General features: G+C 37.6%; 1 protein-coding gene across 1 annotated transcript in view; it reads left to right on the plus strand.

Annotated features, from left to right (window-relative positions):
* EcR (ecdysone receptor) overlaps positions 1 to 25097 on the plus strand; it is a 273151-nt gene that overhangs the window by 24744 nt on the left and 223310 nt on the right. The window contains exon 3 of the mRNA XM_021350704.3: positions 20391 to 20449. The gene's annotated coding sequence lies outside the window, so the exon portion shown is untranslated. The remainder of the gene's footprint in view (positions 1 to 20390; positions 20450 to 25097) is intronic.

Below are 25097 nucleotides of genomic sequence, written 5' to 3' on the forward strand. Positions count from 1 at the left end.
AAGGAAAAATCTTGATAAATCAAACTGACAGTTATGAGAAATACAAAAAAATATTAAAACTCAATCTTATGTAATACTATCTAGGTTACGTCACAAAGAGCAACGCGAACACAGCAATTATGTAAAATAAAATGTTGGGTGTTTTTTACAAATTTCGAATGCCTTATTCTTTAGTTGAGAAGAGCTCATTTTAAAAAGTCGAAAAATACATGGAACAAAAACCTTAGCAAGTTTTGAAGTTGTCAAACAAAGTATTTTTTTTGTGAATATTAAAAACAGATTCAGTGATATAATCTGATACATATATCTGTGTACTTAAAATTAAATAAAAACATTATTCGACTCCCAACTGACATGATTAAAAATAGTTCTAGATATTCTATTTCTATAGACTAACCTAAAACATTTGCAAGATTTAGGGCAATATGTTGAAGGCTCATTTTACTCTTGTACACATCTATCGATCTTTATCTATGCTATTATCATAAGAGAGGTATTTTAACTGGTATTTTACTGGTGGTAGGACCTCTTGTGAGTCCGTACTGGTAGGTACCACCGCCCCTCCTGTTTCTGCCGCGAAGCAGTAATGCGTTTCAGTTTGAAGGGTAGGGCAGCCGTTGTAACTATACTGAGACCTTAGAACTTATATCTCAAGGTGTGTGGCGCATTTACGTTGTAGATGTCTATGGGCTCCAGTAACCATTTAACACCAGGTGGGCTGTGAGCTCGTCCACACATCTAAGCAATAAAAAAAAATCTTGTATTAATCGCAATAGCAAAAAGCCGACCAAATTAGAGACGAACTTGTCAAGAGAGATTTTCGTACTAAATTCATTAAAACCTTGTCAACAGTCACGACTTCACAAGCGGTAATCAATTTAGCAAGACTTAAAATCGCAGGAAAGTGACTAAGACGTTTAATTAATTAAAATTTGTCTTTACTTCAAGTAGTAACATATACCTACATTTCTTCTGTCAGTCTTATCCGTTACGATGTCGTAACGTCGTAATGACATTCACGGACGATCGCATCGGACTCCCCCGCGATCCAGTCCGGTGAACATCTTTGTCATATAGGGTTACCACTCAGAGAAGAGAAGTCAAGTTTTAAATAATATAAAAGGTGAAGAATTGTAATTATTCAAGCGTTTTAATAATAATGGAAAAGTGGTATCTAAGTATTAAGCCGTCGTGACCTAAAGGATAAGACGTCCGGTGCATTCGTGTTGAGCGATCCACCGGTGTTCGAATCTCAGGCGGGTACCAATTTTTCTAATGAAATACGTACTTCACAAATGTTCACGATTGACTTCCACGGTGACGGAATAACATTATGTAATAAAAATCAAACCCGCAAAATTATAATTTGCGTAATTACGGGTGGTAGGACTTCTTGTGAGTCCCCGCGGGCAGGTACCACTACCCTGCTTATTTTTGCCGTGTAGTAGTAATGCGTTTCGGTTTGAAGTGTGGGGCAGCAGTTGTAACTATACTGAGACCTAAGAACTGATATCTCAAGGTGGGTGGCGGCATTTACGTTGTGAATGTCTATGGGCTCCGGTAACCACTTAACACCAGGTGTCCTGTGAGCTCGTCCAACCATCTATGCAATAAAATAAAAAGTTTCTTTCAAACAGAAGTCACTAAGAGTTTGTCCCAGAAGAAAAACTCGCGATTTATAGGTATCCAATTTTAACAAAAGGTGAAACCGCATGGCGTCCAGGGTAACATCTACTCATGTAACAGATGAACAAATGACATTGACAATGACTCATTTAAGAAAAATGTCAATGTTACTAGCAAAGTTATCTACTATCAAACTGCAAACATTTTCAATGAATTTTGCAACAGCATTACGATAATATCTAATACCTGTAATATCTGTTAGGTACAAATTTGTATGAATGTTAGTTAACGGACGAGAAACACGTATCAATTTCAATTAAGGAAACAAAATAGAGGTAGCATGAAGACAATTATACCAAAACTAGCTGACCCGGCAGACTTCGTAGTGCCTCAATCGATAAATAAAAGACACATTCTCTCGGATCGTTTGGAGCCTCTGGGTCTGCGGAGGGACTTCGGTTCCCTCTGTATTTTGTACCGTATGTTCCATGGGGAGTGCTCTGAGGAATTGTTCGAGATGATACCAGCATCTCGTTTTTACCATCGCACCGCCCGCCACCGGAGTAGAGTTCATCCATACTACCTGGAGCCACTGCGGTCATCCACAGTGCGTTTCCAGAGATCTTTTTTGCCACGTACCATCCGGCTATGGAATGAGCTCCCCTCCACGGTGTTTCCCGAGCGCTATGACATGTCCTTCTTCAAACGAGGCTTATGGAGAGTATTAAGCGGTAGGCAGCGGCTTGGCTCTGCCCCTGGCATTGCTGAAGTCCATGGGCGACGGTAACCACTCACCATCAGGTGGGCCGTATGCCCGTCTGCCTACAAAGGCAATAAAAAAAAAAAAAAAAAACATCAAAGGAAAAACAAAATTGTTTGTTTTTATATAATTCCGATTTTTTTTTATATTTTCTCACCTTTTAAACCTTCACTGGTCTTCCACGAATAATTCAAGACCAAAATTAGCCAAATCGGTCCAACCGTTCTCGAGTTTTAGCGAGACTAACGAACAGTAATTCATTTTTATATATAGAGATAAGTCCGATAGCAAAAAAAATAGACAATTTCTAGTATTGTTCGATTTCAAAAACTATTTTTACGACAGCCCTACGAATACGATTTGTGATTCGATAGGACCACCGAATTGGTTTTCGGAATCAACATTGACACATAAAAGGAATCCTCGGCTTACAAATGTATATAATACTGTTTACTGGTGGTATGACCTCTTGAGAGTCCGCGCGGGTAGGTACCACCGCCCTGCTTATTTCTCCCGTGAAGCAGTAATGCGTTTCGGTTTGAAGGGTGGGGCAGCCGTTGTAACTATACCTGAGACCTTAGAACTTATGTGACAAGGTGGGTGGCGCATTTACGTTGTAGATGTCTATGGGCTCCAGTAACCACTTAACACCAGGTGGGCTGTGAGCTCGTCCACCCATCCAAGCAATAAAAAATAATAATAATAATACATACGTACATATTATGTCATTGACATTGCAAATAAAATAAAATTCTCAACTTATATCATGTGTTCAGATTTTGAAGTAATTCAAACTACAGTCAATAAATCTAATGAAAGTGGGAATATCGTCATGCAGTTTCTGTTGCTAAAACTGGTGTTGAGTACATCTGTGGTGTACTGTACTGTTATTAGTAAGCGGGTACCAACCAGACTGAGACCTTACAAATCGTGTCTCAAGGTGAGTGGCGGCATTTACGTTGTAGATGTCTATGGGCTCCGGTAACAACTTCACTACAGGTGGGCCGTGAGTACGTCCACCCATCTAAGCAACAAACAAAAAAAGACTCAATTAGGTTGATTACTATTGACCTTGAGATATTAAATGAAAGTTTCAACTAAGTACATTGCAATACTACATCTTTTTAAAACCAAAACACGATTGCTTCGCTACCAGAATAAGTAGGATGGTAGGTACCTATTATTAGGCATTAGCTCACTTAGAAAAAACAGTAGCATATCTTTTAGTATCTATTTACACGGGACACGCCCCAGATTACTACAAATGGTTTTTAGAACGATATCTGACAGAAATTTTTCATAGATTTTAAGAAGGTGTCCTTTTTACACCCAAGAACGTCTGCAGCGTGATTTCAGAGGTCGGATTCAATCGATTGAGAAATAAAGTCTTTCTATATCATTGAGTGGATAGTAAGTTTATGCCATTGCAAACGAATATAAAATTACATCATAAAATTACAGGCAATTCCTCCGTGATACTCAATCTTAGTTCGTCTTGTACAGACAGTAGGTTTATTTTACAAAATCTTCGTCCAACCAGCTGTCGGTGTTGATTAATGAAGATTCAATCATGCCTTGCTGTAGGAATTATCATAATCGCTTTGAAAAACTATAGCTATTTACACCAAACATAAAACAGACCATAACAAATATAACGTACAATCTAATAATCTACTATTGTTCATAAAACCTTGCTTTTTGATTGCGTAGATCAGGGAATGCTCGTTTAGTATTTAATGGAGACCATAGACATGTCAACGTGAATTCCGCCACTCGACTGGAGGAGGTAAAAATCTCAATTATATTTCAAACGATTGTCCCACGCATCAAACAGGAGTGTATGACTGCATCGCGGCAGGAATAAACAAGACCTACAGAAGCTTACAATACGCTTTATTTTTCCCTACCTATTCCCTGGTAGCCTAAGGGGCTATTCCGGCTTCCCTCGGGTAAGTAAGTGAGATCACGGCATCAACCTGAGATAATTTGCTAACACTAGCCTTAATAAGAGCAGTGCTTCGCAGAATTTACCGGTAAGATCCGGCTAGAAACTCAGTGAGCTAAACGCTCTACCTCACTACCGGTAAACATTTGTTACAGAATTATCCTTCCTACTGGTCAAATTGGAAGTCAAAAGTCGGTCAACACACCCGAGTCATAACTACAATATTCAAACAGAGTGACATTGAGTGATGTCATTTGAAGAACACAAGTCTGTTACTAACCATTATACTGAAACCGTGCGTGCGGGCTAGCTCTAACCAGTCAATTGCAAACTTCGAACAATATATTCATTTCTATTTTGATACATATACATATAACATACATATGTATATGTAACAAAATAGAATAAATATACAGCTAAATTATACAGCTATATAAATAAAATAAAAAATAAAGAGCCTTTTATTTGTTGCATGTGACTTATAAAAACAAAATTAAATCAATGTGATTAGATTATTATGTTTCTTGTATATATAATATTAGATACTATTTCTACTTACAAAATCCTCTCCTCAAGTAAAGGCCTCCTCAAAGAATAGCCAATCTTCTCTAGATTGGGCAACTGCATGCAAACAATATTAATTTTTAAATCATCATCATCATCAATCAATATATTATATAAAAATGAATTGCTGTTCGTTAGTCTCGCTAAAACTCGAGAACGGCTGGACCGATTTGGCTAATTTTGGCCTTGAATTATTGGTGGAAGTCCAGAGAAAGTTTAAAAGGTAAGATAAATATGAAAATGCTCGGAATTAAATAAAAATAACAATTTTGTTTTCCCTTTGATGTGTCCCCCGTCGGACGGATTACTTTTGTGCGTTTTAAGTTTATTTTAAACAAACGTTTAGGTCTTTTATTTATCGATTGAGGCACTACGAAGTCTGCCGGGTCGACTAGTAGTTAATAATAATTTTACATAAAACAAAAAAAAAAAAACATCGGAATATTGTTCGAAATGTCGCTGGATTATTGCTTCCAGTCCATTTCAGTCTAAATAAAACTATGGCGCGAATATTGTACTGCAACTTACATGCATTCTAGTTGCGACGGAATTATACGCGCTAACCAAGTCCTTGGCTAAAGGCATATGACTCACTGTTCTATTTCTTATTACCTAAGTATAAATTCAAAACTGCATCTCGCTGAGTCATAGGCACACTAAAATGATGCTCAAAGGTCGTCGACCCGATGATCTTGCGCACATTAACTGCGTTGGAATATTGCTTAGTAACATCACTTTTGCATCCATCCTGTTTACGAACGTAGTACTAATATTATTTGTATTCGGCATTGATCTCGCAATGCACATACATACAAAGCGCATTGTGTACGTTTTAGACAACTTATTAATAAATAATATAATGGCGTCGTTAATGACAATGCGTTTGAATTAGCACAACAAAAGTTCCGACGGTGTTTGTTCACGACGAATCTTTGTTATTTAAATCGAATGCGATGTGGGGACGTTTAAGCTTGCTCATTGGCAGATTAGGTCATTGATTTAGTACGTGAGCGAAATAAGTTAATCACATTTAAAATTTAAAAATAAAAAACACCATAAATCACAGTTTGATACGTAACAAATCATTTGGTGTATAAATTTTGCATTGGTCTTGAAGGTCGTTGTGTGAGTAACGAACAATGCGTTTTCTGTAATCTCAGCCAGAATATTAGAATACAATGTTGTTTAATGATTTTTGCACTGAAGACGTGTGTGGTAAAATCGCTTTTAAATTCCAGCCAGCGCACTGAAGTTTCTATTTAATTTAATAATTATTTACGAGCGCTCGTCATCAAGTGAGTCGTTTGCCTATTACGGCAATTAATAAAGAAAGAGAATTTTATCAAGATCCTAACTCCGCATGGGAATCGAAACTAAATCTCAGGGTACGGCAGTCAGGGCAGTGATTAAGGTAGTGCTGATGGTATTGTGCGGTCCCACGAGAAGTTTTTTTTATATTTTTTATTGCCTTTGTAGGCAGACGAGAATACGGCCCACCTGATGGTAAGTGGTCGCCGTCGCTCCTGGACGTCAGCAATGCCAGGGGCAGAGCCAAGCCGCTGCCTACCATTAAGTATTCTCCGCAAGCCTCGTTTGACGAAGGACATGTCATAGCGCTCGTATCGGCTTGAAGTATGGAACAACGATTATACAATACAAATAAGAATTCGACCTCATGTCTCAAAGCGCGTAAAGACGTTCACTTTGCGATGTCTATCAGCTCCGCTGGCCGTTTCCAGTCAGGCAGTAGACAATTTATAATATTTATCTCAAATCTATTCCACCAAAATTCTGACAGCTTAAGTTGAACTCGTCAAAACCTTAATCGCATCATACTACCGCTTAATTAAGAAATCTCTGCCGCATCTCCGTCTGGCACTATGTCGTAGTGATCTGGACACATTTGCATTCTACGTCGTAAATTTCATCCTTATTACGCTTCTGGAACTTTCCCTATAACTAACTTCGGTTTATTTAAGAAAACTCCGACGTGGATGAGCAGAATCCTCGGTGGAATAATTAAAATGTAATCTTTGGAATTAGTTCGTATCGTCAAGCTTAATATGAGCCTTGGGTGCTGAGTTTCTACGACTTTCAATTTTAAATCGGAGGGTAAAAAAATTCAAATATAAAGAATCGTATGTACATGATTTAAGGTTTTTAATAAATTATATTTGATAATAGCAATAAAAATTTCAATAAAAATTTAATTCTTAAATTTATCGATATGACTTAAATATTGCTGTCGAGAAAACGAGATTTAAAAAGAAGAAAAAGACAAACAGACAAACGCTTCTAAAAATGAATAATATAATATGTAACTGAGAATTCTTTGATTGAATTTTGGTAGAATTGACAATTTTCGTTAACAATTTTGACAGATTTCAAATTCGAAGCTGGAACTGTTACAATGTGACTGATGTTACCAAATTATATTATTCAAAATCAAGATAAGCAGCGACCTCCAGTATGCGATTTCTATGGGCTCCGATAATTAGATGATTACCCCTCTGAGTTTTTGTAGTTCTTATACAGCAAAAAGTTAAAGCATAAAATTGCTTGAACGCCGGCTTTGCGACAAAAATTAGCCGTACGGTCAAAACGAGCAGACTCGTGTACAGACAGCATAATAAACATTGAAAACATAATCTTTTTGTATTAAACAGTTCCTCATTTTTGTTCTGTTTACGCTACGGATCTTGAGGCGATATGGAAATTCCGAATCCGTCTTTCATACCCCTAAACTGACCTGACCGCATAAGCCGCAGCAGAAATAGGCAGCAAAGTGCCTCACAGCACGCTCTACCACAAATTTATAATTAAATTATTGTCACCCTACTTTTAAGTTTTATCGCCTGTTGTCCCCTTAGATCCTTAACTTCAGAGCAACGACTTCAAACTTTAGAATCTTAGACTAGTCCCGAACAGTTACCATTGTAGTTTGGTAATAAATTGCGTACAGTACCTCCTTTCGTTGACGTATTCGAGTACACCACCCAATGAAGTAAAGTATTTTATGAACCTTTACAACGGCGTTGCGCGTTCCCCTGGAGCATAATTTACAACGATTGCGTCTTGGCCACGCTTCACGAAACATTTCCAGCGTTTCTCTTGAAGGTTTCCCACTACAAATTATATTGTTCGCCTTCAAAATTGTAAATCACGTGTTCAAAGTTTTCTACTATGTTCTCTGGTATTTCAAAGACCGGTTGACAGTGCTTTGAAGATGATATCCCGGAATAGGTTTTGCGAAGTGAATTTTGGTTTAATGAAATTTATTATTTTAGCTATCTATATACATACGTATAAGCGAAATATAACTCACTCAACATGAGATCTTCGAAACTATCCTTCCAGCAGATCTTAAATTCTGAGAAGTTATGCAATAGTAAAGCATACTCATTTCCAAAGCCGCCATAGTGACCGTTGTTAAAGGACTGGCAGGCTATGGCAAAACGCAACTGCAAAAATGTGTTTCATTATTTCTAAATAACAATTATAACACTGATAAAACTGTGGGTTCACTGAACGAATGGGTAGGAACCGATAGCAATTAAAAAGAAAATGAAATCCTGGGGGTGTTACTAACACTAGCCCTAGCAATAGCAAGAGCAGTTCTTCGCAGAATCTACCACCGGATCGGAAACCCGACCCACTAAAAAGATCCGGCGAGAAACTTACTGTACTGTGTCTATGGGCTAGTTTAATCGCTGAACACTTCTCACGGGCAACGGGTTCTACGAGAACGGTGACCGCTGCTTTTAGATATCTTAAATATCTAAAAGCACCGTTAGTGGATCGGGAGGATCCGAAATGATGTGTTTTGGGCGAGAATCAATAAAGAATCACAATTTCTAATACACAGAATTAGACAGTAAAAGCGAATCAATATTTAGATTGATCTTCAAATTTATTAAAAAAATATTCATTTTATTTTGAACAGCAAAAGCAAAAGAACTTTTATTTACGTGCCAACATTGAAACTTAAATGATGTAATCATAGAAACGTTCATAAGTTTCATCCAGTGAGATATATTTTTAAACTGGTTCTAGCATTGACGTTCATAAACACGACCGTAATTTATTTATCAGATAATTTCAAGATGCGAAGTTGTTAAGTTACAGAGCGCAACCGACCGTGTAGTAGTGTTAAAGCGAAATTTTATGTAAATTTATCCCGCTTCGTATGACAGAAATTCATTGTTTAATTATTCATATACATAATATAATTACTATGCAGAAAAACTGAACAAAATAAAATAATACAGCTTATAGATTAACGCATTATTTATTTCTTCTATCGTGGTTATTTATTTATACGACGCGTTTCAGAGTAGAACGCGTTGGTGTGAAACCCACTCTAAAGTAATGTATTGATTTTCGTTCAAGGAGAACGAAGCAATTGGTAAAATAGTGTGTTCCCTTTGTCTTTCTGAACAGTGAGTATTATTGTACGGGTCAGCTGGATTCAACTCAAAATAAAATTACGACAAAACGGTTTTCATCTCAATCGTTCTATTCCTTGGGTCGCCAGTTAAAAAGAAAGAGAGACGTAATTTGTAGAATGCGAATGCGATTCCGTGGTTAATTAAAGTTGTTCGTGTAGTTTTCTTAAATAATTCATAAATAATACTTCTAATTATCCACTTTATTAGTATTTAAAGTCTTTTTATATTGCTTAGATGGGTGAACGAGCTCACAGCCCACCTGGTGTTAAGTGGTTGGCCCACCTGATGCTATTGGTTACCGGAGCCCATAGACATCTACAAGGTAAATGCCGCCACCCACCTTGAGATATGAGTTCTAAGGTCTCAAGCATAGTTACAACGGCTGCCCCACCCTTCAAACCGAAACGCATTACTGCTTTACGGCAGAAATAGGCAGGGTAGTGGTACCCACCTGCGCGGACTCACAAGAGGTCCTACTACCAGTAATCTACAACATAAATGCCGCCATCCACCTTTAGACATAAGTTGTAAGGTCTCGCTTTTAACACTACAACGGGTGTCCGCCCTTCATACCGAAACGCATTACTGCTTCACGACAGAAATAGGCGGGGTGGTGGTACCTACCTATGCGAACTCATAAGACGTCCTACCGCCAGTAATTACGCAGATTATTATTTTGCGGGTTTGATTTTTATTACACGACGAATTCAAATTCAAATTCAAAATTCAAAAAAGTGGCGGGATTCGTACAATATAATAATATTAACTATCACTTGATACAAATGCATCGGACGTCTTATCCTATAGACCAGTAAGATTTCAAAACTATTATTACTAAATTAGCGCATATATGAAGACAAATTTTCATAACATTCACCGCTTACCGGAATCAAAAGACATATTTTATAAGACAGGAAATCAGCTGTTAAAATACAACACTACTGTGTAATCGAGTAATTTTTTTTTCCACAGGAAAATCGCCGGATTCCCACCCGCACGGCAGGTGGGGTATGTGGGAGTCGAACCACACTAAAAACTGCTGCCTCTCACAGCCGGCGCCCTACCCCGGACCGGGTGGGAACCCAGTCGGAGCTATTGAGACGGCGGGACAGGGTTTACGCAGAACATATTACATCCATCCCGCCGCGGCGGCGGCCGCCAGCAACATGACCGCCGGTTCCCTCGGTCGACGAGTCAAGAGCCCGATTGATAGCGCCGCGCTACACCTTCCCCCGAATCGGTCGGGGGAACGCGACCTACCACGCAGCCCCACGCCCAGGTTCCTACCCGCACAAAGCGAGTGGAGCCCGAAGCTCTTAGGGGGCCAGGTTACGGACGGGACACCGGTCCCGACCCTTGCTCGGTGGCGGCGGGTTTCTGCGTAGTGAGGAGAGCTTTGCCTCACTCGCCCCGCCACCTCCTTCTGCGAGATGGTGCACTCGCAGAAGTCGAGCATAGCCTTCCAAGACTCATCGCCGCCAAGCATCGACGCCACGACACCAGGCAGCGACAAGTCTGGTCCGATCTTTGCGACAAGGACACGGCGCTGCACCTCCCAAGCGTGGCAGACAGCGAGCGTATACTCCGCCGTGTCCAAGTCGTGTCCACAATGGTGGCACCTCGTCGTCGACTCAGCTCCTATCCGGTGCAGGTACTTCCCGAAGCATCCGTGCCCAGTCAGCACCTGCACCAGACGGAAGGTGAGGTGTCCATGGCCACGATTCACCCGGTCATCAAAGACTGGGTAAGTCGCCTCGACGGTCCGTAGGCCCCACGTGGGGTTGGCCAACCGCCTCGACCACGAGTAATCGAGTCATAGACTAATTTATGTTACTAACTCGATTAATGCAAAAAAAGCCTGTGATATCATTGTATCAAATAGTGTGAGCTACAGAAATTATAGTAATTAAGTAACAAAGCTTCCTTTGTTCCTTGAGATTCCTGAGCAAGTCCACTAACCAACCTTGTAATAAGTAATATTATGTCCTTCAGTTACTGCACAAGCTGCAATGGATTACATTAATGAATAACCCGTTTTGTTCAAGCGCGAGCAAAGGGTTATTTGAATATGAAAGTGGAACTTTCACTGCGCCATCGCTCCGGTATTTTCTTTCGTAATTGAATTGGACGGATGAGTATTCTGTTTAAACGGGATCCTTGGTATTAGACGCGGGGAAAATTACACAATTTATTTTTAAATCAAGGCTGCGACCGCACCGTTTGGATTTTCTGCTTATATTTTTAACTTATCCTAGTTTTAGCGCTAAAGTTTTTTTTTGTTATTTAAGCTCGCCATTTTATGATCGCTTTTAATAAGATTATAAAGTAGTTAAAGTTACTGTGTTAAGCACATCCTTGTATTTTAGACATGCAATAATGAATTCGGTCCATAAAATGGCTAAGATTACACTTTATCAACATTATACTGGTCAACTATTAATCGATTTAACACATAAATCTCCCAGGGCCCGGAATTCATGCCCTTGCTCTCATCATGGCCGGACTTAATGAGACGTGATAAGCGTATACAGGCTGATTTCCCTTGCGAGGGTCGCTAATAGACGTAGAAGGACCCAAGGATAACTGTTTGGGCGTTGACACGCAACGCTGATTGTCATCCCATTTCAGTCAAGTGGTTCTTCGTGTAGGCTGTTTTATGTCATCGCACTGAGAGGTTTTCTGAGAAACGTGCTCACAGAAGACAGTAATAACGATTTTATTATTCAAGATGAACAACTTTACACGAGACGCGTTCGAAATTGTCCAATAAAATACGATTAAATCCGTAGCTTGGGCCTATATATTTAAAAGACTGAATGCTAAACGTTTGGCCCAGAGTAATATTCATAAAACTGAAGGTAAGTTCATTAATAAAACTTGGTTTTATGTCTAATAACCTGAAAAACTAGAGCTACTATGTACGCTTAATTAAGGTTAAGTTAGCGTTGGGCGTTATGGGTCAGGGCTAAAAGCCTTAGTTACGACGATCGGGAGTGTCGGTAGATATAGAGAAAACCTTCACTTAGACTGAAAAATATATGAAAAGGGGGCACGGATAACACTGCAGATTGCTCCTAGCCATCAATCCGTCTTGGCCGATAAAATTCCGAGTTTCAATTGAACGTGTTTGTATCCGACTCGGGAACAATTTGTTTTATGAGGAGCAAAACGTTCTCGTATTTTAACTAACAGCAAAAAATGATTGATGCCGTTGGAGCGCGCTGAAAAATATGGAGCTGGCAAATTTTTATTTAGTATTTAGTATTCGAATTAATGCAGAGACGGATTTAATATTTTACGTTTTTTTTTTTTTGAAATGTAAATCAGCAATGATTAAGAAATAGATTAAAAGTTAAGCAAAGGAAAACTTAGCAAAGATTTAAAAACATAAGCAGCAACAAAACGATATTGCTCAGTAGGAAACAACTCGGGATATACCTACACTGTTTCCAATATTTAAACAAATAATAAATACACCACACAAACGGAAACCTCGCAACTAAAAGCCCCTGTAAACTTCTAAGGATCTTTACTTAAGCGTTTGTGTGGCACAAAGGGAATTTAACAATATCAAAACTGTACATGTGCCTACACGTAACTTAATATTTCAAAGTCATTGAGAACTCTTAGTAGTGTCCTGAGTTTTCGAATATATTCGATCGTTTTCGATTATGTGACGATGGATTATTCCCAATACCGTACGTGAGGTTAAGTACAATTGTTGAAAGAAATAACACTTTCTTTTCTGCATTTTCTGATTGGATTCTCTTAAAGAATTCTTAGGTCTGTCTAACAAAGGAGTTTCATTCTTTTTGTACTGAGGCCGATCAGAAGAGTAGACGATCTTATGGTCAATCCTATGTTGAGTTATCGTTGTTATACATATGACGGGAAGCCATATATGTGTTGGTAACTGCGAGAAACTGCTATTAGATAGCGCTAGTGGCACGTAGGACATCAGATACAAACGTTGGAAGGGTTGAAGTTGCGAACCGCCGAATGGGGAATTAGCCTTTATAAGCCGTTGCGTGGAGTGCTCTGCACGTATGCTTACTCATCGAACTCGGAAAAGAGTTCGTGCAACCTAATCCGCCCGCTGAGTTTCTCGCCGGATCTTCTCAGCGGGTCGCGATTCAGATCCGGTAGTAGATTCATTCGCGAAGCAGCTGCCCTTGAGTTGTTAGGTCTCCTTCGGCGCTAGGGCAGCTGTTAACAAATCCCACCCCTCCTGGTTGAGCCTTTGCTCGCTCACCTGTTCTGGTGAAACTGATAAGGCCTCCGGGACACCAGTAATCCATCAAACATAAAAAAATCTATAATAAAAATTACCTCTTGAAATACACTACAGATGGATAACCGCTTAGAATTAGAATTCGGTCTTCAGTTCTTATGATGGATGGTGCAATGCTAGCTAGATGACTGAATCATTCTAGTAAGTTTTTTTTGGTGGTACCGTAACAAAATTTCATATAGTAAAACTTTAATTTGTTTAAAAGTGGGATGTTATTGTGTAGGTCCATTTAATTCGTCGTGGCCTAAAGGATAAGACGTCCGGTGCATACGTGTTGAGGCGATGCACCGATGTTCGAAACTCAGGCGGGTACCAATTTTTCTAATGAAATACATATTCAACAATTGTTCACGATTGACTAACATCGGGTAATAAAAATTAAACCCGCAAAATTATAATTTGCGTAATTACTGGTGATAGGACCTCTTGTGAGTTCGCGCGGGTAGGTACCAACCCGCTTGCTTATTTCTGCCGTGAAGCAGTAATGCGTTTCGGTTTGAAGGGTGGGGCAGCCGTTGTAACTATACTTGAGACCTTAGAACTTATATCTCAAGGTGAGTGGCGCATATCCAGTAACCACTTAACACCGGGTGGGCTGTGAGCTCGTCCACCTATCTAAGCAATAAAAAAAAAAATGAAATTAAAACAAGACTCGAAATACAACTCGTTTCAGCCATTCTGGAAATTCTCGTAAACAAAAGAATTGACAAGATGGTGGTTGCCAATTTTATTTACTGTATACATTTTCTGTGTGAAAAGACAATTCATAGGAAAGCAACTGTGAGGTCTCATTAAATTACTATTCTACATGGAAGTCTTTTTAATGAGCTTCATTCATTCATATTTGACTCAGTAATGATAATAAGGTTCAATCACCCTCTCCTCGCTCTAAACTAGGAGTCCCTGTAGTACTATAGAAACTAGAGACTGATATACATACATAGAGATTGAAAATCCAAACTAAGAGTAAACTAACCCACTCATCACACATATCTTTGCCCGATGTAGGCATAGAACATTCAGCCCAAGAGACGTTTTATTTTTTTGGTACAATTTTTCCTTATCAGGAAAGGCAAGGGGATCTATGCCCATACAGCTTTGTCTGTTCTATAGACAGAGACGTTGGACGATCGAGTCCAAGAGATTGATTATTAACTCACATCAAAAACGCTAATTCAGCTGCTCCCATAATACAGTAAATCTCCAAAAGTTCAGAGCTCCATCATAGAATTTACATACTTTGAAACCTGAAACTCTTTAGGGGAACGCCGATCTTCGCCTCCACGAATGTCAGACGAAAATTAAGACACATCAAAGAGCATATTTTGTGTCACGTTGCTGGGTTCATGTAATTAGGAAAATTTATGTAAGTTCAATTTGTTCATTGATTTCACGAAATAACCTCGTGAACCTGGTTACGAGAATCGCTTAAAGGTTTTCATTTTGCGTATTATCCCGACTGAGCGAGACCGAAGAGGATATGAATAGATTGTGTAAATAATCCTATAAGACGACTGTTGAGACGAAATAAGGAGAAATACGTGTTTTTTTCGAAAATAAGGAAAGTTTGTTTTTATTGTAAATACGTTTAAAACGATTATAAGAACCTCCTCAATGACTTCAATAACCACTTAAAACTAGATGGAGATACTACTAGACTAGACTAGATGGAGAAGTAGATAGAATTTTTGGAGTTGGATAATGATAGGTTTATGACATGTTTTCGTACCAAATGACTTCGACTTTGTATGTGGTTTATGAGAGCGTGCGTGTGGTGGTCCACTTAAACCTCTTTCTATCTTTCTTTTTTTTTCCACAGACAAAAAAACTAAAAACTCGCATTGAAAGCAATGATGCTATTAAATGATTTTTTTATTTTTTATATTTTTTATATATATTTTTTTTTTGTCAGGAGGAAATCGCCGTACTTCCGCCCTTCACTGGGGATGGAGGGCGGGGCATGTCGGAGTCGAACCGACTAAAACCTCCTGTCGCTCGACAACCGAGACAGAGCTCATGAAAAGGCAAAAGGGGGAAAGTGAAGCGTTTAGTGCGGAGCACATCTCTCCTATCACCCGCTATCAAATGATTAGTTCAATTTAAAAATGATTATCTGAATATTGACTAGGGTTCAGGGTGCAAGGTTTTTGTTGTCGTTAATTAGGCACTCTTAATTAATACTTTCACTAATTGGAGATACCTAAAAAAAAAAAAAGACGGAGATAAAATTATCTGTAAAAAAACACAAAATAAACCCAAATTTTACTATACTAAAAAATCACATGATTCTAAAATCATAAATTAAATATTTTATAGACGGGACCTTACTTGCGTACAAAAATAACAACGATTCTTCTATTACGTATGTCACTATTCTCAGTTGTGACATACTCTGAAATATACATATAATAAATATATATTTAGTAAGCTCTGTCGATAACGCAGCGAAGACTCCAACATACCCCACCACGATCTCTTATATGTAAGCATAAGTCCGGCGATATCCCACTGATCAAGAATAATAATATTACAACCTTATACTGGCATAAGGCATTGTACCAAAATAATTCCCTTATATTTCAACAACAGCTGTACAAAGTTTTGAAACTTTGTCAAACCGAGCTTATGACAAATACGTTTATGTATTATTATACATTTAATTTTATTTAGTAACATTAACTAAATTATCTTAAACCTATTATCATAATAATACCAAGATGTAAATTTAAGCGCTAAATAAATATTAGGTATGTAAATCGTCAAAGGACTTTTTTTTTTAACAATCTCGCCACGTTAACTGGTCCCGTGATAAGTTCGTAAAGAACTTGTGTTACAGGTACCAGATAACGGAAATAAATGTAAGATTTTTATTATACACATACATATATTTAATATACATCCATAACCCTGGAAAAGACATTTATATTTATCATACTAATATCTTCCCTTGGCGGGATTCGAACCCGCGACCGCCTTGTGTAGTGACCATGTCACTTACCACTACACCAGACGGCCGTTAATTAAACATTACATGAATAAATTTTATATTTAATACAAACACACGCAAAACATACACATACGTTCTCTACTAACTTTTTATCAACGAGCACCGTCAAAAAAAAAAACAGTCAACAAGCCACAATAAAAAAGAAAACATCATGCAAACCGGATAATTGATGCAAAAAATGTTTCAACTACCGAGTCGAATCTGATAACGAACCGGTGCAAACTATTCCGAGCATTGAACGCGAGAATGCAAGAATACTACGAAATCTCAGCGGACAACGAAAGTTGCTATAAGAACAAGAATATTATAACACGACCTTAGCGCGCGTAGTTTTAAAATCACCCTGTTGAACCTTGCAAACGTTTACTACATTGTTTTTGCGGCGAGAATAAATTTTTGTGTAGGTACTACTATGGTTTTTACATTGCCATAGGTGTAAAAAGAACTTGTGGTCACCGTCGCTTAGGGACATCAACAATACTGCCTACCGTAAATTCAACTGGTTTAATTTTATCATTAAAAATATGAGCTAGCTAAAGTAATATCACAATATGAGTTATTAAAAAAAAAAAATTTTTTTTACGTTCATACCTACTACTCTTTGCCCAGTGATCGAAATTTAAAAACTGACTATTTCCAAAAAAAGTTTATTCGTCAATAGACACTAAAATAATAAATCTATTGGCAAGCGGAGGAAAAAAAAAGCATTGATACTTAACTGTGCTGTTCTCAGCGATTTATTACAGATGTTTCCTCTATTTATTTATGAAATAAAAATCAAATACAAAAAATATCGTATTCAATTTTATTCAGTTAAAAAAGTGCCGAATCGCTTAGTCAATTTAACCATGTAATAAAAATGTGTTACATATGATAGATATACATATGTATATAATATATACATACTCGACTTTAGTATCTCTTGCGCCGACTAGCCGTAGGACCATAAAACACTCTCGCTCTTCTTTTTATTTTAAGGCACAAAAGGATGTAAAGTAAATAATAAAATCTACAATATTCCGCAGAGAGTTCAACGAAAGAATTCCTATAGTGCATCGCGTGAATAAGTTTTTGATTCAACCTTTGTTTTAATACGAGAAGGAGGAAAATACCATTCGATAAATTCAAACACAATAAGAAATGAAATTGAATATCACCAAATTTCGGTGTTTGAAGTATAAACATAAAATTATTTCTTCTTTCATAATATTTTTTACCGCTGATCTGAATATCTGATAGTCTTTTTGTTGGTATTTTGTGTAAGTACTATGCAACGTTTATCCGATCAAGTGGACACTTTGTACAGTTGTTATTGGCACTAATACTTTTATAGTATAGGTTAGTACGATCAACACATGGTGTGTGAATCGTGTTAACAAATGTATATATATTTTACGCATTTAGAAATATTTACAATGAAACCTGACAGTTTAACTGGTAAAATATTGGGTTAGAAAAAAAAAAAAAAACGTGTGGCACACGGGAACTGCCGCGGTAAAGTTATTGCATAGCATTTTTTATCAACTTATGCAATTATAATTTGACAATGATAATTTAATATTAAAACAATAATAAAACAAGACCACCCTATATTAAACATTAATAAAAGCAAAACCTTAACTGTCCCCTTCACGCTCTTAACTAGACCGCGCGAGAGAGAGATGGGCAGACTTTTCATGATGCGCATGCAGTATTACGTCACGCCACGCGCTTATTCACAAACACTACACAAACGCAACGTGTGAATGTGTTGAACGCGAGCTACATGGTAGGCGGAGTGAGGGGTGTAAGGTTTTTTTCGTTACGGAATGTCATGATTCGGTCGCCGCGCTCAAGGCCCGCGATAAAAGCTATGCGATAGCTTAAAAAAACTGGTTGATGATTCTTATTTCGTAGTTAGGACACATAAGATATTTCTCCAAAAAAGTATTCCGTTTCAATTCGAATGATTTTTGTGTAAATTTTGCACAAACGACTGCCCCATTCTTCAAATGGGAACGCATCCTCGCTGCAGAAGTAAGCAATGCTGCGGCACTTAACCAAGCGGATTCACGACACGCCCAAAACGTTTCTAAAATAAAATCCTAGTTATTCGCTGGTAGCCTACTATTCCAGATACACCCGGACCAGTAGGTGAGCTCTCGGGTTCAACTTGAGAGAATTTGCTAACACTAGCTCTGGCAAGAGCAGTACTTTTCAGAATCTACAACCGGAGCGAAATCGCAACCTTCTGAGAAGATCCGGCAATAAACTCAGAAAGCTAATTTTTCAATACTCTTACTCCTCACTATATGCTAAAATACTATACAATCTTGGAAATAACGTTTTACAACTCAATTACTCTAGAAGTAATATTTTTTCTCAATCTTCATAAACGCTTTATGAACTTCGCAAACAATAACTCTGTCCGCCATTAAAACTAGAAACGTGCTAATATCAAAAGTTTCGCTGAGTCCTTGATAAGAAAGTGATATTTATCATAATTTAGGACGTTTTCCATTTGGATAATGCGTCTGTTTTTCATAAGAACAATGCGTTTCAATTTACGTGACGTGGGGTTTTCGCTACGTCGTAATGTTACCAGACACATAATATTATTTTATAAATAGCACGAGTAAATCTTATTTTAATTAAACGTAGAAGCTTCGAACACAGAGCTCTTTAGTTTGACAATGAAGACAATAACAACTTAACATTATGCTTGGACTAACTGTGGTTTTTTATTCTTTGACTTATGTGTTATAAACCACTGGTTGACCTTACGTGGAGTACAGTTCCCATCCCGGGTGATTCAATTTGATTCCACAACACAGAAGAGGGCCATAGGGATTCTCGATAATCCGCATATGGCATTTCATTTTGCGAAAGAGACTTGGGTGTGCTCTGTTTGTTAATACTGTTTGAAACCATCCCATTATTTCGTTTTTTACAAAACCCTCAATCGTCACTGCACGAGTTCAACTCTTTTTTTTTCGAACCTTTTTTACTGGTGGTAGGACCTCTTGTGAGTCCGCGCGGGTAGGTACCACCACCCTGCCTATTTCTGCCCTGAAGCAGCAATGCGTTTCGGCTTGAAGGGTGGGGCAGCCATTGTAACTATACTTGAGACCTTAGAACTGATATCTCAAGGTGTGTGGCGCATTTACGTTATAGATATATATGGGCTCCAGTAACAACTTAACACTAGGTAGGCTGTGAGCTCATCCACTCATGTAAGCAATTAAAAAAACAACTCGTACAAGGTTCCCGCGCCCGCGCAACGCGCAGTGTATGTATAACTCGGTGGCCGAAGATTAAAGGCCCACCCACTAAATTACCAGGGTCCAACCCTAAGCTGCACCCGTTACCGTCATCAACAGTCCTTTCAAAATATATCTTTAGGGTATGATTAAGCTCGTCATATGAGCTAACTCTCTTTTTTACGATCATCGGTGACAAGTGATCATCGTTGCTCACAGACATCAACAATGCCAGGGGTATAGACGAGTTTCTATCTACCATTAGGGACTCTTTTAATATTTTTAATCTCAAGAAAAACCATGAAATATAGATAGATTTATTTGAGAGTCTGATTGTAATGCTAAACATTATATTGCAATACACCAAAATCTCAAATAAATCCGACAGTTGAATGTAATTTAAAATGAACTACCCAGATTTGTTGACATCTTTACAAGTAACGCTGACGGTACGGAATAAAAATGATGCTAGAATTAAAATATTTAAATTGTTTTTTTTTTTGTTCACAGATACAGCGTCATACTTACGATATCGACAAATGCCTCGGATGGGTTTGCCTTAATAAACGGTAAGTTGCCGCCGTTTAAGACAAAATTAAAAAAGGTGTTTTTTTTTTCAATTACTCCCCATCGCTTTACCTGTTTTTTTTTAAATATGTAGTATAAATCAAGAAGTCTGCGGCCAAAATATGTTTAGTAACATATAAGATACAAACAACAAAAAAAACGTCAGTGGTACACAAAAACAAACTACAAAACATTAAAAATAAAAGTGACATGTTATTTACATGAAACGGAACGTGATTATTCATTTGGATATATTTTTCACGATTTTATTTTGAGAAACGTCATGTCAGTTTCTTCTGTTTTGTTTTTTATGACATGAAGTTTTGGAGTAAATCATTATCAGTGACAAAGTATCGGCTGGTGTTGTTGACCGATGTCGGTGTTGGCCTGAAAAAGCTACCACTGAAACTCGATATCAACTCGAAGTTGTATAGTTGTAAGTTTGAGCAAATTATTCACTTACGGGATTAAAGAGATTATGTAACAAGCATTCTAGAACAAAAGAATTTTATATCGACAGTGGTTATAATGTTTCGTACACTAAAAAAAACACAATCAACATATTTTTACGCATTTATCATGTCGTCAATTGCATGTAATGTTCATTTTAATTTTAAATCGAATTCGCATCGAGAAAATTCCCGAATGCTTTATCGAAAATACGTTGTATTCGGCATATACGCCGTCAGAGGACGAAGCAAGGGCGCTGAATGTCAGACGGTTGATTCACCCGCACGTTACTAATTGCCAATTAATCACATAATGCCCAGTGGAATCGAGCTAAACTTGTCACTAGGCCCATCTACAAGTTATTGCTTAGACGACGCGCGATTATTTATGACGAGGAAATGTAACAGCTCTAACAGTGTTATTATGAAGTTGTCATTGATTTAATGTCAAGATAGCAATAGCATATCAATGAAAAGCCCACAGACGCCTCAACGTGAATGCCGCTACACATTTTGACTTAAAAAATTGAAGAGTCTCAAAAAGAGTGCACTGTTTTAACACATTTAATGTCATTATTTAATTAATTAGGATTTTTTTCCGGCATATAAAAATCTTGATACTTTTCGTGGTCGCGGAAGAAACTCGTGAAAATTAGTATAATTTTGTGTAAGCCATATACTTTTTTATAAGTTGTGTTATATTCACGGACTTGAGACCTTGAGCCGTTTGTTAATCTAAAGCAAAAAAAAGAACAAAAAATGGTGCGCGTGCAACTTGGTGCACATGAAAGAAGTGAAACTTCTTTTGCGGTGTGTAGTAAGTATTGTGGTTTTCTTCATTTTTCATCCATAAAACAAAATTCTCCTTTCCATGGTCGAGTGATTCACGAGACGCTCTGTCTATTTTCTCACTCTCGCTCGTCCTAAATTGTATCTTTTCTCTCTCGCCGTAACGAATCTTTCGCGAGTTAAATTTTAGTCTCGACGCGCCTAAAAAATTTTCACTTGAAAAAAATTGACAGTTAATTCAAGGTCAATTTCATAACAACATATGGTTTGTATCTGTGAGTTACTTTGTTACTACTTAAAACTCAATTTCAAATTAACAACAAATACTTAAACAAGTTTTCTCAATGTCACCCATTTATAAAAATTACTATCTAGCATAAAGTTAGTATGTAAAGAATATAAATATTTCATAATAGAAGACTTTGTGAAGATTTTACGGTTTGTGATTACTGGAAGTCCCGACAGAGGGGAGAACTTTAAGGTATTCAGAACGAATTTTACTAGTAAAATGTGAAACGTTATTTAAAAAATAATTGAAAATATCTCCAATTCAACTTTATTTTGTCCATTAAAAGCAACTAATTTGTAAATACCTAGAATATTTTGTAACCAAAGTTTAATTTACTTATTTAAATTTAATTTATTACGAGTTACTCATATGTACATACATAATCACCCAAATGTTTCAATATTGTATATATTATGTAGGTACGTTTTAACAAAATTATATCATTTAAATTGTTGAAACAAAATATTAATTTTAAATAATTTCTAAATAGTCTAAGGAGCTATACGTGATGACTATATGCCAGATAAATGTAGCTTATTCGTAATATCTGCAATCAAAAACGAATAAAATAAATTCAAGATATCTTAAAAAAGTTTGTTAGATCTTAGCTGAAATTTCAGAAAATTAAAATAAAAAATCTATAATACTAAAAACACTTGTACTGTGAAGGAGAATTGTCCAGAGCTGTTGTAAAAGTCTTGAACGGATCTACTGACTGGCGACATTTTTCACACGTGCTCCACGAGGCGCGGAGGGGTTTCGCGTCAAGGTCATCGGTGACGTCATCTCGCGCGCACAATGACCTCCCGAAAACGAACCGCTGTTGGCCGCCGCCGCGCGCCTCGTCGTAGGGTTGGCACCTTCGATAAAGAATAAACAATATAAGAATAAAATCGATAATGCATGTTTGGAGATTATGTACTATATCAAATACAATATAATTATTTCGTATTGGCTTTATATAGCTTTTAGTGTGAGTAGTAACTAAGAAAAATATATTTTATTATCATTGAAAACACACTATACATTTATAAGTGTAAATTGATCGCTAAATTTGCATATTTAGTTATCAGCACAAAATGTGGTTATGATAATGACTGACGTCATTAGCGACAACAATAAACTTTGAACGAATTGGTTGGTTTGTAAATCATGTTTTATAGAATCTATAGAATGATGAACGATGTGGGTTCTTTTTTTTACTAAAAAAAAGCATGTCCTGATCATCAAAACGAATGAATAATTGAGCCCGCTCGTAATGCGATTATTTTAGTTTTCTTCTTATATCTCCTGAAAAATAAATAAAAAAATATATTACAGACTTTTTATTAATCTACAGCATTCATGTTGCCTTGCGGGAGGTAAATATTACATTTGAGACCGATCCACAATATTTCACTGGATAAATTGGCTACCTGCTTTTTCATTAGCTGATTATTTCTCGCGAATGAAACTAAGCCACGCTACGCTACGTGAAATGATAGAAAAAACAACTAACGCGCCACCTATCGTGCTTTAATGGTACTATCGCAAAAACTTTGTCTGAAGTGCCAAAAACAACCAAACAAAAGTTTGAAGTGAATCAAAATAAATAATATATGTGCATTAATTTTATACATAATATGTTACGTACGATCAACATAACGTTTACTGCAGACAAAATTTGATATTGAGTTTTATTTTTATTTTTTTATTGCTTAGATGGGTGGACGAGCTCACAGCCCACCTGGTGTTAAGTGGTTATCGGAGTCCATAGAGATCCACAACGTAAATGCGCCACCCACCTTGAGATATAAGTTCTAAGGTCTCAGTATAGTTACAACGGCTGCCCCACCCTTCAAACCGAAACGCATTACTGCTTCACGGCAGAAATAGGCGGGGTGGCGGTACCCACCCGCGCGGACTCACAAGAGGTCCTACCACCAGTAAACCAGTAAGTTTTTTGTTGATGTACTCGTAAAACACATAGGGATGCGCCACTGTATTGTTTTTCCATTAGAATTAGCATGATTACGCGTCACCGCTGACGACGTTGAACGACACGTGAATTTAAATTTCGTTTCTAATGTTGGTAGCCCTCGCGACATTTCTATCAATATTCAGATGACACTTGTCGCGTAATTTTGTTGACACGTTCAATAGTTTGCGCGTCGATGTTTGTCATCGCTCGAGGTTGATCGAAGACCAGAGTTTTCTTTGTGGAAGGGAGTTTATTTGCACGAATTTTCCGTAAAAATACGCATTAAACATAATAATATCCTTGACATGGAGCAGTTGCTAAGGCATTCGTGAATTGAATGTTTTTTTTAAAGGAAATGATTTTTTTTTTTATACAATACATCAACCACTTAATCGGCTACTGTGAGGTACTGGTGAAAGTTGACCTAATTTTCGATGTCCGAAAAGTAGTCACGAAGTAGTCTCTAAAGAAAACAAATTTCATTGCTCAGAATAACGTAACAAAATCAGTTACGCCCCTAAGGAGCGTTTTGAGTTTTGCTCCAAAAGAATATGAATTTGTGATTAATTTTTCATGATTTTTTTTATTGCCCTTGTAGACAGACGAGCATACGGCCCACCTGAAGGTGAGTGGTTACCGTCGCCCATGGACTCCAGCAATGCCAGGGGCAGAGCCAAGCCGCTGCCTACCGCTTAATACTCTCCACAAGCCTCGTTTGAAGAAGGACATGTCATAGCGCTCGGGAAACACCGTGGAGGGGATCTTATTCCATAGCCGGATGGTACGTGGCAAAAAAGACCTCTGGAAACGCACTGTGGATGACCGCAGTGGCTCCAGGTAGTATGGATGAACTCTACTGCGGTGGCGGGCGGTGCGATGGTAAAAACGAGACGTTGGTATCATCTCGAATAATTCCTCAGAGCACTTAAAATGTCAGGTTTAAATTTATTTCAAAACGCAAGGCAATTCAATAATGATGATTTGGCAAGTATGTTACAGCAATTTTAGTCAAGACCTCTTTGTGAACATCCCACACCTTTTTTGTAATTTTTTATTTGGTTGATTGGATCTTTTATCATTATCTTTTTCAACATTAAAATTATTTGCAGCTATATCAATATAATTAGTTACCTGTAGGTTAAGTAAAAAAAATATTATGGAAT

Source organism: Bombyx mori, chromosome 10 (genome assembly GCF_030269925.1).
Source record: "Bombyx mori chromosome 10, ASM3026992v2".
NCBI classification, from domain to species: domain Eukaryota; kingdom Metazoa; phylum Arthropoda; class Insecta; order Lepidoptera; family Bombycidae; genus Bombyx; species Bombyx mori.